Source organism: Zingiber officinale, chromosome 1B, assembly GCF_018446385.1.
Source record: "Zingiber officinale cultivar Zhangliang chromosome 1B, Zo_v1.1, whole genome shotgun sequence".
In the NCBI taxonomy this organism is placed as follows: Eukaryota; Viridiplantae; Streptophyta; class Magnoliopsida; order Zingiberales; family Zingiberaceae; genus Zingiber; species Zingiber officinale.
This window is the reverse complement of record NC_055986.1, coordinates 1172057-1185537: the sequence shown is the minus strand read 5'-3', so window position 1 is coordinate 1185537 and position 13481 is coordinate 1172057.

The following is a 13481-nucleotide window of genomic DNA, read 5'->3' as shown; positions in this document are numbered from 1 at the left end:
CAAGAAGACCTAATGCCTCGCCACAGCTTGGAAGCCAATCTTTGAAATGAATATTTAATTGACTTATTGTAAAAGCTGAGTCTAACTCAAATGTAAATCAATCCTTAGATGATAATCTAAATCAAAGATAAAATTAACCGTCTCACAAAAACTTATAAGGTTCCCTGATTGATAATTTAGTAAAGGATGAGATGGACTTGGGTAAAATTTAGATGTAATCTCAATTAATAAATCTTAATAAATCTCAATTAATAAATCTCAATTAATAAATCTTAATTAATAAATCTTATTCATTTATTAAAATTGATTAATCTGACCAATTCATAACTTAATTGAACTTAATAAATTCAATTAAACACAAAACCATCTCATAGTCACCCATAGGAATAACATATTTGACAATCTAGACTGGGTGAAATAGAATATTAAGGAGTTGATTTCAATCAAATTATTTTTTGATCCGTCAAATTGAACCAAATCAAATACTTTATGTGTAGGAACATAAAGATTTGGATTGGTATCAGTGTACTTAGAAGACAAATAAAAATGTGCTTAGTAGAATAGAGCTTATTTTTGAAAATATTCCTCTTTATTTATTTATTTTTTTTACAGCTTAGTTTTAAAACTCTAGGAAAGATAATTTTAAAATTTCAGTTTAATTAGTTTTTCAAAATTTGGACTTAGCCTAGGTATTTATCCCTAGAAAGTATGTTTCCCTCGGTCTCAGCCAGAGCATCTCATAAGCACACTAGGATTACCTTGCTTGTGTATGAAAAACACTTAGAATGATGTGAGATGTATAAGATATTGCCTGGACTTCAGAATGCTTATGTCTGTGCATCAACATAAGTCTGGGCAATAAACATCAAATTTAAATTAATCAAATTAAGTTATCCATGCTTAGTCAAACTAACTGGAACACTTACTTAATTTGACTAACCAAGTGAAAGCTACTACCTCATGGTAAACAATTAATAGCTAAAAGTTAGATATTTGTTTAAAAGTAGATGTTTAAGCTTGAAAATATATTGTTATTCATGCTTGAATTCTAGGACTTTAAAACCCAAAGATTTTTTTTTAAGGGGAGTAAAAGGAGTCAAGTTAAATATCTTTGAAAGTTAAAATATTCTTTTTCAAACTTTCAAATTAAAAATATTTTAAAAAATCAATTTTTATTTAAACAAAATTATTATTAAAGCTAAGTATTTAATCGACACCTTTATAAAGCTAAGTATCTTTCAAGCTTGACTATGCTTTTATGAAAATCTTATTAAAGCTAAGTATTTAATCGACACCTTTATCAAGCTAAGTACTAAGTTTTATCAAAATCTTATTAAAGCTAAGTGTTTATCAAATTCTTTTTCAAAGCAAAGTTTTGCTAACTAAGTATTTTTAAAACATTTCTAATTTAGCTCCGTGTTTGGACATAAAAACTAAGCCAGTTTTACAACTTAAGATTAACTAAGTTTTGTTTTTGAAAAATCCAAATCCCTTTCCACGCTTAAAATAGCTAAATTTTTTTTAGTGCTACCTTTTAGAGGGAGCTAAAAGTTAAAAAGGATACATTTCCTATCCTTTTTTTTTTTTTGTCTATTTAGTATTATTTTTGATTTATGGCAAAAGGGGAGAGAAGATTAAAGTTAAGAAAAAAAAGAGAAAGTTAAGTGGTTAAGGGGGAGCTATAACAAGTTGTACTAAATCCAATTTACATTTCTACTGCATTTCCTAATTATCACTTTATTGCTTTCTGTTGCATTTCCTAATTATCACTTTGTGTTTTACTTAACTTTGAATTATGTTGTCATAATCAAAAAGGGAGAAATTGTTGGTGCGAGAAACATCAGACGATCGAACTTGTGTTTTGATAATGACAAAGGGTTCAAAGTTAAGGTTACTTGTTATCTAATAGGCTTGAATGAGCTTGCCAAAAAAGTCCTAAGTGTACTTAGGCAAAAGTCCTAGTGGATTCTAGACAGGTGGAAAACCCTAGGGGTGGTAACCCTAAGTCCTAGGGGGTGGTAACCCTAGGCTGAGGAAAACCCTAGGGCATGGTAACCCTAGATCCTAGGGGGCGGTTGTTGGGGTTGTAAGGTTGCAAACATAGTCCCACATTGAAGACACATGGGAAAGATCATGAGTTTATAAGAGAAAAGATATCTCCATTTGACATGAGACCTTTTGGGTAGAGCCCAAGAGCAAAATCATGAGAACTTAGGCCCAAAGTGGACAATATCATACCATTATGGACAGGGGCGTATTTCAAGTAGGGGCTTGGCTGGGCTCAAGCCCAGCCAAGACCCATAGGTTGCTTTATATTATTATATATAATATAGGTATATATATTAGTATATTACAATTCCCTTCTCTGAAAATAAATCGGCACTACTAAAACCCTATTGTCATTCTTTTCTCCCAAAGCAAATCAAGAGAACGAAACCCTATTGTCATTCTTTTCTCCCAAAGCAAATCAAGAGAACGAAAAAAGAAAGGACGACAAAAAGCGAGAAGCCGAGAAGAGCAGAAAGATCCAAAGAGGTAAAAAAAATAATTCAATCGTTCACTAATTTTCTTCTTATTTTCCTCCTCCCACCCTCCCTCCTCCTCCTCCTCCTCCTCCTTCATCACCGAGCTTTGCCTCTGCAACAGCGCTTGCTCCTGCCGAACAGCAAGAGGATTTGCAAAGCAGCAAAGGCGATACGCCGACCCACCTCCTCTTTTGAAACTCCACCGTGCGGCTGTTGCACTGTTATTTGTTGGTGCTCTCTTCCTTGACCGTGAGTTGATTCATCTTATCGTCTCACTCATCTTTGCAGCCTACAACCCTACACTAATTTATTGGAGTCATTCGGTGAGTTAATTCTTTGTATGCACTCATTTACTGATTTTTATTATTAATTATGGTATTTGATAATTAATATTCCATATTTTGGTTGTGAATTTGTGATTAAAATTTATATTGCTTTTTTACAATTTGTGTTTATAAGATTTGAAATTTTAATTTGTTCTAGTAGTAAATATTGCCTCATAAATCAAAATCATAATTTAGAATTTATAAATGCATCTGTTATTAAATCCTTTTGATTTTTTATCATTAATATTATGTTTATATGTGAAATAAATGATGAGTTAGGAATTGTCTATTTATAGGTGAATCAAAATGTCAAAAAGAAGTATCACGGATTATTTCATTCAAAAAACACAGTGAGCAATTATCAAAAAATTCAAATACTACATATAATCCTCCTCAGTCAAGTTCAAGATCAACATTAGAAACAAAAAAACTCAAACTTGACAATGAAGTTGCTCTTGATCCGTTAGAAGGAACTAATACATATTATGAGAGAGACCCTGGGAAACAAAGAAGTCAAGGATTTATTTCATTATTGATAAGTTGATTCGTCTGGTCTTAACTCTTCCGGTTTCAACGGCTACAACAGAACGAGCATTTTCAGGGATGAAACTTCTCAAAACACCACTTCACAACAAAATGGAGTAAGAATATTTGAACAATGCAATGATCTTGTATATTGAGAAAGAGATAGCTCGTGAAATTGATATAGAGTATATAATTGATAGGTTTGATCTCTTGAAAAATAGAAGGTTGCAACTAAAATAGTATTTTATTGAAGTTACATCTCTTTTGGCAAAAATTGTACTTTTTTGTTTATGCATTTTATATTATTATTGACGCTTGAACTTTTGGCAAACATTTATCTAGATTTGATAATTTTATGGAGAAATGCATGTTTTGCACTTAAATTTTTATATTATGTTGAAAATGATATAGTGACTTCTAGTTTAAGATTTAATTTTCCAGCCCCCCCTATTTCAAAATCCTAGCTACGCCCCTGATTATGGAGATATCTAAATTCTTTTTGATTCTACAACTGGTGTCAGAGCCAGATCGCCTCAGAAGGACTGACCGTCGACTGAAGCAACAAATATCAAGATGATGGCCGGTGCAAGTATTCATCCCCCGAAATTCGACGGAGACTTCGCGACATGGAAACGCCGAATGGAGGTATTCTTCAAAACAGAAATTGATATTCTTTTAATTATGAAATATGATTTTTTAGCCCCTAAAGACAAGGAAGAATACAACTGGATGAAAAAGGAGCAAGCTGATTTCGTGGCCAACGGAAAAGCAGAATTCCATCTGCTCAATATCCTGCCGCCCCAGGAGGTAAGTCAGATCGGAAGCTATGACTCAGCCAAAGACCTCTGGGAAAAATTCCTGGAGCTCTACGAAGGCACCTTAGAAGCGAAGTTAGTAAGGCGCGACATCCTCCGGACTCAGCTGACAAATCTCCAGATGAACAACGGTGAAAAGGTAGCGTAACTCCAAGCAAGAATCAAGGAGCTGATAACTCAACTAAGCAATCTCGGAGAAACGGTAACAAACCGAGACTCGATACGGTATGTGCTCAATGCCTTTCTAAGAACTCCAGAATGGGCGCCCTTAGTAGATGCATACTATATCTCTAAGGACTTTTAGGTAAGTATACTAGAAAATTTATTTTCTACATTTGAACTTCACGAATCTCGAATTGTAGAACCTAAAGAGAAGTTAAATCACAATGTTGCCCTACAAGCTGAGATGGACGATTCGACTCTGAAGCGTCGATCGATGAAACTGAAGCAGCGCTATTGATAAGGAAGTTAAATAAGTTTATTAAGACTAATAAATTTAGATCGCAGTAGAGAAAGCGTCAACACAACAGAAGGACGATCTGATACTATAACTGCAACGAGGAAGGGTACATCAAGGATGACTACCCAAAATTTAAGAAAAGGAACAAGGAGTAGTCCCAAAGACCTGTTGGAACCCCAAGGTTATTTTGGTGTGATCAACAAGTTAAGTTAGGTCCTGTATGTTTTTAACCTTGTGTCTAAGTGTGCAAGAGCTTCGAAGCATAGGTAGTCAAGTGGAAGACGCAGCTAGCGAGAAAGACGGCACGCGGTGCATCCGAGGGACGAGACACTATGAAAGAGTACACCAGCGGATGAGAAGGAAGCGTGCGGTGGTTCTGAGGGACGAGAAGTTGGAGCGGAAGACTGCTCGAGGAGCAAGAGATGCAGCTAGCGAGAAGGTCGGCAGGGGGTGCGACCGAGGGACGAAGACTGGGGATGAGTATGCTGGCGGACGAGAAGGAAGCACGGGACGATTCCGAGGGACGAGAAGCCGGAGCGGAAGCTTGCTTGAGAAGACCGGAAGTTGGGTTCGGGTGAGCCCTATTCCGGATGGCAAAGATCATCCAAGCGAGCGGAAGACTCGGTCTGAGGTGAATGGAGCTAGAGCCGGAGCAGAAGACCCAGGTTGGAAAAAGTCAACAAAGTTGACTTTACCATTTGGGGCACCCAGAACTGTTCGGGGCGCCCGGAGTTGACTCTTTGATCAGATCGAGTTTTGACTCGATCTGAACGTTAGGGGATAAAGTTTATCCCCCCAGGGTGCCCGGAACCTTTCGGGACGCCCCGATCAAGGCTATAAATAGAGCCTTGGTCCAGAAGCTTTTCAACAACTCAGAAATTGTAATTCCAACATTTGTACGCTCACTTTCTAGATTAGCTTCTCTGTTTTGCGCTTCAACGTTGTACGAGCCTCTCCGCCTGAAGGAGTATTTAGTGCTACATTTTCCTTGGATTAACAACCTCCCCGATTGTAACCAATTAAGTAAATCCCGGTGTGCCTCATCTTTTCTGTTTTTCTGTTTAAGTTATATGCAAGTGTTCTGTTAAAAAATCGAGAAGGGTTGTGCTTTTATTTTTGCAGGTTATTCAACCTCTCTTCTAGCCGGCCGCCAATGGTCCAACAAGTGGTATCAGAGCCAAGGAGCCTCAGAAGGACTAACCGCCGATTGAAGCAACGAGATGACCGGAATGAACATCTACCCACCAACGTTAGAGGGGGAGTTCACTTTTTGGAAGCGACGAATGCAGGTTCACTTTAAAATTGATTTTAATATGTTATTAATAATGGAATTTGGTTATGAAGCTCCAAAGGACGCAAAAGGAGAAGAACTTGAGAAGCATTAATGGACTGACGAGCAGCACGATGAATTCATGACAAATGGTAATTCTGACTCCAGTCTTTTAAGCATACTACCTGCCAAGGATCTCAACAGAATCGAAAAATACAAAAATGTAAAAGAACTTTGGGAAAAGTTCTTGAAGCTCTACAAAGAACCACTTGGAGTTGAATCCAACTCCTCGATGGACACCGAACCACCATCAGAAGAATCCAAGATGGAGGAAATTGTCGGAACAACACTCACCACCAAGTATCTACTAGAGGACGCAATCAACTCTTCCTCAAAAAGCATCGAGAGCATCGATGAAGGGGGAGCAACGTCGGGAGAAAGAAGCTTAGTAGGGGGAGAATAAACAGTAGAAAAGGTAAGTCAGGTATGACTTTCACCTCCTGACCAACTGCTTGATTCGATCAATATATTATCGAAACATTTTTGTGAATTAGAAATTCAAAATAAAACAAAGAATATTGAAATAAAAGAATCTCTAACAATAGCTTGTCAATTAAAGGATTTAGACAAGCTAAAAATATAAAATGACATGTGATATGGGTTAGGTTTAGTAGGTCCCCGGTGGGAAGGAGAAAAGGGACAGCAGAATTAAGCAAGCAGGCTAATATCGGTCGGGATATATCTTGAGAAGGATAGAGTAATCTCATCCGGGATATATCTTAAGAAGGATAGAGTAATCTCGTCCGGGATAATACCTTAAGGAAGTAGATTAATATCAGTCGGGATATATCTTGAGAAGGATAGAGTAATCTCATCCGGGATATAGCTTGAGAAGGATAGAGTAATCTCGTTTGGGATATGTCTGGAGAAGGATAGAGTAATCTCGTCCGGGATAATACCTTAAGGAAGTAGATTAATATCGGTCGGGATATACCCTGAAGAAGGATAGAACAAATCAGTCGGGATAATACCTGGAAAAGGATAGAGCAATATCGGTCGGGATAATACCTGGAAAAGGATAGAGCAATATCGATCGGGATAATACCTGAAGAAGGATAGAACAAATCAGTTGGGATAATACCTGAAGAAAGAAAGGCCAATAGCGACTGGTATATACCTTAGAAAGGTAGGCTAATATCGGCAGAGATTAAGCGTTGTAAGATGGATAAGTCAAGATTGTTTTAGTTAGCACATCTGAGCATAGACTAGTATCAGTCGAGTATATATGATCGCCTGGGTATGAAAAGATACAAGGCTTTACAGAATTTATAGACAATTAGGACCTATATTGAACAATAGTAACAACCAGCCTGAGCATAACTTAGGCTCAATACTGACCAATATAAACCATAGTACGATATCGGGATGCCTATAACATTGTGAAGACAGGGTAAGCAAACATGAGCGATAGCATATAACTCGATATAAGATAGGGCGAGAACAAATGTTTCAAGAATATTCATAAGTAACTTATGTGATTGTATAACAGGTGGACTAATTTGACGGAAAGAATGTTTCTAGACTCTTCTGCAGGTACTAGACGACAAAGAAGGTACATCTGGGGTACAAAAAAGATTCTTTAAAAGCTATTTTCCACAAGTACATGACTTACATCATCTCATAACAAACTCTAACAAACCGGGATCCACTTCTTGACTACGGAGGTTATATGAAGTGGTATAAAAGGGGGAATCCTCTCCGTTGGCCAGGTATGCTCACACTCACGACACACATCGCAAAACCCTAACTTCCATTACTATTCATCTTTCTTCTTCCTTCTTCCACACTAGAGGAGATCACTAACTTGAGCGTCGGAGGGCCTAGCCAAGGATTCCCACCCCAGTCTTAGGTCACTGACGATAGTGTCGATTGGTCTCTTGTGCGCAGGAAGCCAGGGAAGCTCCAGATCTCGGTATTCTTCACTGAAGCCTTCCTCTCTTCTTTCATTCTTTATATAAGGAAGGTGTTCGGTGATCTTATTCTCCTAGATCCACTTTGGGTTTCTCAGATCGGTATTCTCCAGATCTCGGTCTTATTTCTCATTAACAGTGAGTTCTCTCCCCAACTTTCTATTTTGGTCAAGCTTCTCAGACAGGATTAACATGTTAGAGGAACAAATGCAGATTATATAATTTTTTGCATGCTCAATGTTTTTTGCTTCAAAATTGAAAAATTGTGAGTTATGAAATCATGATAAACTAAAGTGGAAATTTAAATATCACAATGTAAAAATTAGAGAATTTGATCTAAATTAAAACTTTAGACTTAGCACTTTCAGCGAGAAAATTAATGTTAAATTTATTTATGAGGCTTTGTCTAAGGAAGTAGTTGTTGCTCCAATAACCAAGAAGGCCTAGTGTATCGGCACGTCCTAGAAGCCAAAATACGGAAATAAAATATTTAATTAACTTTCTGGTAAAAAATTTAATAAATGCTTTAAAAAGTTTTTAACATTTATTTTTGGAAATCTTTCTAAAATATTTTTATCCTTAGAAACATTTTCGTGCGTAAATTTTTTTTACTTAGAAATTGTTTAACTTAGAATAGTTTTTTGCTAAAAATTATTACAAATTTTCTAACTTAAAATTATTGTTAAGAAAGTTAGAATTTTTTTTTAACCCTTAGATTTTTTTCGGAACCCCATTTTTTATGTGATCAAAGGGGGAGAAGGAAAAATATAAGTCTAGGGGAAGGTATCAAAATCTAAAATTTTCTATCTTTTTATACTTAGTTGCAAATTTAGTTAAGTTTATTTTTATGTCTATTTTAACTCTAGCTTAACTTGGGTTGCTCACATCAAAAAAGGAGAGATTGTTGGAACCCCAAGGTTATTTTGGTGTGATCAACAAGTTAAGTTAGGTCCTGTATATTTTTAACCTTATGTCTAAGTGTGCAGGAGCTTAGAAACACAAGTAGTCGAGCAGAAGACGCAGCTAGTGAGAAGGACGACACGCGGTGCGTCTGAGGGACGAGGCGCTGCTGAAGAGTACACCGGCTGACAAGAAGGAAGCGTGCGGTGGTTCCGAGGGACGAGAAGCCGGAGCGGAAGACTGCTCGAGGAGCAAGAGACGCAGCTAGCGAGAAGGTCGGCACGGGGTGCGACCAAGCAACGAAGACTGCGGATGAGTACGCTGGCGGATGAGAAGGAAGCACGCGGCATTTCGAGGGATGAGAAGCCGGACCAGAAGCCTGCTCTATAAAACCAGAAGTTGGGTTCGGGTGAGCCCTATTCCGGATGACAGATATCACCCAAGCGAGCAGAAGACTCGGTCTGAGGCGAACGGAGTCGGAGCAGAAGACCCGGGCTGGAAAAAGTCAACGGAGTTGACTTTCCCATCAGGGGCGCCCAGAACCCTTCCGGACGCCCGGAGTTCACTTTTTGACCAGATCAAGTTTTGACTCGATCTGAACGTTAGGGGATAAAGTTTATCCCCCCAAGGCGCCCAGAACCCTTCGGGGTGCCCCGACTAAGGCTATAAATATAACCTTGGTCCAGAAGCTTTTCAACAACTCAGGAATTGAAATTCCAACACTTGTACGCTCACTTTCTAGATTAGCTTCTCTGTTTTGCGCTTCAACGTTGTACGAGGCTTCTCCGCCTGAAGGAGTATTTAGTGCTACATTTTCCTTGGATTAACAACCTCCCCGGTTGTAACCAAGTAAATCTGGGTATGCCTCATCTTTTCTGTTTTTCTGTTTAAGTTATAATTTATGCAAGTGTTCTGTTAAAAGATCGAGAAGGGTTGTGCTTTTGTTTTTGCATGTTATTCAACCCCCCTTCTAGCCGACCGCTAATGGTCCAACAAGTGGTATCAAAGCCAAGGAGCCTCAGAAGGACTAACCGCTGACTGAAGCAACGAGATGGCCGGAATGAACATCTACCCACCAACGTTCGAGGGGGAGTTCGCTTTTTGGAAGGTACGAATGCAGGTTAACTTTAAAACTGATTTTAATATGTAATAATAATGGAATTTGGTTATGAAGCTCCAAAGGACGCAAAAGGAGAAGAACTTGAGAAGCATCAATGGACCGACGAGCAGCACGATGAATTCATGACAAATGGTAAGGCTGAATCCAGTCTTTTAAGCATACTACTTGCCAAGGATCTCGATAGAATTGGAAAATACAAAAGTGCAAAAGAACTTTGGGAAAAGTTCTCGAAGCTCTACGAAGAACCACTTGGAGTTGAATCCAACTCCTCGATGGACATCGAACCATCGTCAGAAGAATCCAAGACGGATGAAATTGTCGGAACAGCACTCACCGTCGAGTATCTACCAGAGGACGCAATTAGCTCTTCCTCAAAATGCATTGAGAGCATCGATGAAGGGGGAGTAACGTCGGGAGAAAGAAGCTCAGCAGGGGGAGAATTAACTGCAGAAAAGGTAAGTCAGGTATGACCTTCACCTCCTGACCAACTGCTTAATTCGATCAATATATTATCGAAACATTTTTGTGAATTAGAAATTCAAAATAAAACAAAGAATATTGAAATAAAAGAAACTCTAACAATAGCTTGTCGATTAAAGGATTTAGACAAGCTAAAAATAGAAAATGACATGTTAGAGGAACAAATGCAAATTATATAATTTTTTGCATGCTCAATATTTTTTGCTTCAAAATTGAAAAATTGTGAGTTAAGAAATTATGATAAACTAAATGGGAAATTTAAATATCACAATGTAAAAATTAGAGAATTTGATCTAAATTAAAACTTTAGACTTAGCGCTTTCAGCGAGAAAATTAAATGTTAAATTTCTTTATGAGGCTTTGTCTAAGGAAGTGATTGTTGCTCCAATAACCAAGAAGGCCTAGTACCTCGCCACAACTTGGATGCCAAAATATGGAAATAAAATGTTTAATTAACTTTCTGGTAAAAAATTAAAAAATGCATTAAAAAGTTTTTAACATTTATTTTTGGAAATCTTTCAAAAATAATTTTATACTTAGAAACATTTTCATGCGTAAAATTTTTTTTACTTAGAAATTATTTAACTTAGAATAATTTTTTGCTAAAAATTATTGCAAATTCTCTAACTTAGAATTTATTTAACTTAGAATTCTTGTTAAGAAAGTTAGAATTTTTTTTTAACTTTTAGATTTTTTTTGGAACCCCATTTTTTATGTGATCAAAGGGGGAGAAGGAAAAGTATAAGTCTAGGGGGAGGTAGACCAAAATCTAAAATTTTCTATCTTTTTACACTTAATTGCAAATTTAGTTAAGTTTATTTTTATGTCTATTTTTACCCTAGCTTAACTTGGGTTGCTCACATCAAGAAGGGGGAGATTGTTGGAACCCCAAGGTTGTTTTGGTGTGATTAACAAGTTAAGTTAAGTCTTGTATGTTTTTAACCTTGTGTCTAAGTGTGCAGGAGGTTAGGAGCATAGGTAGTCAAGCGGAAGACGCAGCTAGAGAGAAGAACGGCACGCGGTGCGTCTGAGGGACGAGGCGCTGCAGAAGAGTACATCGGCGGACGAGAAGGAAGCGTGCGGTGGTTCCGAGGGACGAGAAGCCGGAGCGGAAGACTGCTCGAGGATCAAGAGACGCAGCTAGCGAGAAGGTCGACACGGGGTGCGACCGAGGGACGAAGACTGCTGATGAGTACGCTGGCGGACGAGAAGGAAGCACGCGGCGATTCCGAGGGACGAGAAGCCGGAGCGGAAGCCTGCTCGAGAAGATCGGAAGTTGGGTTCGGGTGAGCCCTATTCCGGATAGCAGAGATCACCCAAGCGAGCGGAAGACTCGGTCTGAGGCGAACGGAGCCCGAGCAGAATACCCAGGTTGGAAAAAGTCAACGGGGTTGACTTTCCCATCAGAGGCGCCTGGAACCCTTCCGGACGTCCGGAGTTGACTTTTTGACCAGATCGAGTTTTGACTCGATCTGAACGTTAGGGGATAAAGTTTATCTCCCAGGGCGATCAGAATCCTTCGGGGCGCCCCGATCATGGCTATAAATATAGCCTTGGTCCAGAAGTTTTTCAACAACTCAGAAATTATAACTCCAACACTTGTACACTCACTTTCTAGATTAGCTTCTCTGTTTTGCGCTTCAACGTTGTACGAGGCTTCTCTGCCTGAAGGAGTATTTAGTGCTACATTTTCCTTGGATTAACAACCTCCCCGGTTGTAACCAAGTAAATCTGGGTATGCCTCATCTTTTCTGTTTTTCTGTTTAAGTTATAATTTATGCAAGTGTTTTGTTAAAAGATCGAGAAGGGTTGTGCTTTTATTTTTTCAGGCTATTCAACCCCCCTTCTAGCTGGCCGCCAACGATCCAACAAATGGTATCAGAGCCAAGACATCTCAGAAGGACTAACCGCCTACTGAAGCAACGAGATTGTCGAATTGAATATCTACCCACCAACGTTCAAGAGGGAGTTTGCTTTTTGGAAGCGACGAATGCAGGTTCACTTTAAAACTGATTTTAATATGTTATTAATAATGGAATTTGGTTATGAAGCTCCAAAGGATGCAAAAGGAGAAGAACTTGAGATGCATCAATGGACTGACGAGCAGCGTGATGAATTTATGACAAATGGTGCTGACTCCAGTCTTTTAAGCATACTACCTGCCAAGGATCTCGACATAATTGGACAATACAAAAGTGCAAAAGAACTTTGGGAAAAGTTCTTGAAGCTCTATGAAGAACCACTTGCAGTCGAATCCAAATACTCGATGGACACCAAACCACCGTCAGAAGAATCCAGGACGGAGGAAATTGTCGGAACAACACTCACCGCCGAGTATCTACCAGAGGACGCAATCAGCTCTTCCTCAAAAAGCATCAAAAGCATCGATGAAAGGGGAGCAACGTCGGGAGAAAGAAGCTCAGCAGGGGGAGAATTAACAACAGAAAAGGTAAGTTAGGTATGACCTTCACCTCCTGACCAACTGCTTAATTCGATCAATATATTATCGAAACATTTTTGTGAATTAGAAATTCAAAATAAAACAAGGAATATTGAAATAAAAGAAACGCTAACAACAGCTTGTCGATTAAAGGATTTAGACAAGCTAAAAATAGAAAATAACATGTTAGAGGAACAAATGCAGATTATATAATTTTTTGCATGCTCAATATTTTTTGCTTCAAAATTGAAAAATTGTGAGTTAAGAAATTATGATAAACTAAAGTGGAAATTTAAATATCACAATGTAAAAATTAGAGAATTTGATCTAAATTAAAACTTTAGACTTAGCGCTTTCAGCGAGAAAATTAAATGTTAAATTTCTTTATGAGACTTTGTCTAAGGAAGTGGTTGATGCTTCAATAACCAAGAAGGCCTCGTGCCTCGCCACGACTTGGAAGCCAAAATATGAAAATAAAATGTTTAATTAACTTTCTGGTAAAAAATTTAATAAATGTTTTAAAAAGTTTTTAACATTTATTTTTGGAAATCTTTCAAAAATATTTTTATACTTAGAAACATTTTCATGCGTAATTTTTTTTTACTTAGAAATTGTTTAACTTAGAATAATTTTTACTGAAAATTATTGCA